We start from the raw sequence: 2,781 nt of genomic DNA, 5'->3' as shown, positions 1-2,781 counted from the left end.
TACATTTCTTCTTTACTTTGGCCCTTATCCTATCACACTGTTAATAAGAGTTATCTGTATCCATAGATATTTATCTCCAGAGCTCTATGATATATTTATTTTTGGTAAGAATCATAAGTTTTATATGCCAGAGCACCTGGTACAACAAGATTACATAAAAAGCCCTCAAAAATATTTTTAAACATGTTTATTAGTACCATCAAATAAAAAGAACATTAACATTTGTTCAGTATCAGATGGCATATCATATAAATAAAGCCTATTTGATAAAATTACAAGGAAACATTTAAGTAGGAAATTGTTGGCAACCATCCCTGAAATGCCAGCAACCGAAATGAAGTTCGATCCTTTTGTGACTTCTGACCAGAGCAAGAACCACAAAATCTATTTCAATGTACCTTCCTGCATTCACAGGAGGATTATGTCTTTCCCTCTTTCCAAAGAGCTGAGACAGAAGTAAAACGTTCAATCAATACCCATCTGAAAAGATGATGAAGTATAGGTTGTGCAAGGACACTACAAAGGTCAGCAAATTGGCAAAGTAGTCTAGGTTTTTCAGGAAGAAATGTGTCATCTACACTGAAACAGTACAGCAAGAAAGGTGACTGACACAACTGTCCATGTGGGCATTCATCCTAACAAGGTGGTTATCACTAGACTAAATCTGGACAAAGACCACAAAAAAAAAAAATCCTTGAAGGTAAAACCAAATCTCACCAAGTAGGAAAGGAAGAGGGCAAATATAAGGAAAAATTGAGAAGATGCAGGAATAAAGTCTAATCTTATATATGACTTTAAATAAAAACTGTTAAAATGAAAAAAATTGTTTGGTGCCTTTGTGAAAAATATAAAACGAATGATTTCATGTTTTTAATACTACAGTCTATAAAACACTATCCATCTCTTCCCATCTGCATCATGACACCCAATTTTGCCTCTAGATCTCAAGAATGGGATTCTCAAAACCTGCATCCATACATACATAAGGGCTTAGTCTTATAAATAAGAGCTAGAATCTTGATAACACGGTACACTCTCTTCTTTCTATGCTCTCACTATCAATTAGGATTAAAGGAGAGGTAATTCTGAGTGTGGTGATCAGAAACCAGAGTCTCCTTGTCAGATCCACTATGACTAGGGAAAAGATCTGATCCCTCGCCTCATTGCTTTAAAAGCATTGACAATTACCACATCTAAACCCATCAATTATTGAACCCACTAAATAATCTAAACTTAAAATGTTTCATATTTGATACATATAAAATTAGAAAATATGTATTCATAATGAAAAACAAAATGAAAAGTGGTAAACCGTAATATTTACCATTTATTGAACAGTTAACATAGGCTTGACACACTGTGCCAACATTTTACATAATTTTTCATTTAATCCTAAACAAGTGCAATAGATAAAATCACACCCTTATTGCAAATTAGGAAACTGAGGGTTAGAAAGACTAATTTGCCCAAGAACATGTAGCCACTAAATGTCAGGACAGAAACAACTATGCCGCAGACCCCAGCACATGCTCTTTGCCGTCACTCTATACCACCAGCCCCACAAAGAAAAACATTTTTCTTTGTGATGCACTCTGCAAAGAAGTTTCCAAAAGTACATATATGTCTCCTTTGACCAAAGAATTTCAACAGATCAGGAATTCGTTCTAAGAAAATAATCTTTCTTCCCTTTCCAACACCCTGCTATTTAGAATCTGTTGTGAATAGAGGGACATGTGTCACTTCCAGGTAGATGCAGTGAAAAGTCTGGGCATACATTTCCAGGATCTCTTCCTTTGCCATGATAATTGACCTTGACACATGTTGCAGATGGCAGCTACAATATTGTGAAATCTCTATTAGACTAGGTCCCTGAGGACTGTGTGCCCTGACCTCATTGACTCATGATGAACATGCAGCATGAATGAGAAACAAGTCATTATTGTATTAAGCCATATTTGGAGGTCAACTTATCACTGAAACATAACCCAGCCTATCCTGACTAATATAGCTGCCAAATAACAAATAAAATTAAATAGAAAAAAAATCTTTACATATGAGTTTTTCTTACAGCACTAAAAATAGTTAAAATCATAAATGTCATTCATTTGGGGAATATAAATAATAGTGAAAGGGAATATAAAGGAAGGGAAAAGAAATGTTGGGAAATATCAGGAAGGGAGACAGAACATAAAGACTCCTAACTCTGGGAAACGAATTAGGGGTGGTGGAAGGGGAGGAGGGCGGGTGTTGGAGGGGAATGGGTGACGGGCACTGAGGTGGACACTTGACGGGATGAGCACTGGGTGTTTTTCTGTATGTTGGTAAATTGAACACCAATAAAAATTAATTTAAAAAAATCATAAATGTCTAACAGATAATCAAACTAATAATGCAAATTACCAGATAGTGAGACTGCTACTTCAAATAATTGTGGCAATTATGATATAGTATTGGAGAAAGCAGATTGCAAACTGTATCTTCTTTGATGTGCATCCTAAAACAAAGTACCTACATGTAGGCATGGGACTGGGACTACAAAAGGATCTGGAAAAAAATAAAAACAGTATTTTCATAAATGATGAAATAAGGAAGTAGGAAAGACATTGTCATTTTATGACTCTGTTTATAAAGGAATGTATTAAAATGGATCCTTTTCCCCTACATGTCACATCAAATTAATACTTTCCTTTAAAAAGTACATGTCTTAAAGTAAAATGTTAGAAAACCAAAATAGAAGAGTTGAAGTTGAGAGTTTTAAGTTTATAATATGTTTTTTCATAT

General features: G+C 34.7%; 1 pseudogene; it reads left to right on the top strand.

Moving 5' to 3' along the window:
* The first annotated feature begins 334 nt into the window (after positions 1-334).
* Positions 335-773, top strand: LOC121483325 (annotated as a pseudogene).
* Positions 774-2,781: the final 2,008 nt, after the last annotated feature.

Source organism: Vulpes lagopus, chromosome X (genome assembly GCF_018345385.1).
Source record: "Vulpes lagopus strain Blue_001 chromosome X, ASM1834538v1, whole genome shotgun sequence".
NCBI lineage: Eukaryota > Metazoa > Chordata > Mammalia > Carnivora > Canidae > Vulpes > Vulpes lagopus.
This window is presented reverse-complemented; position numbering and strand designations above follow the sequence as displayed.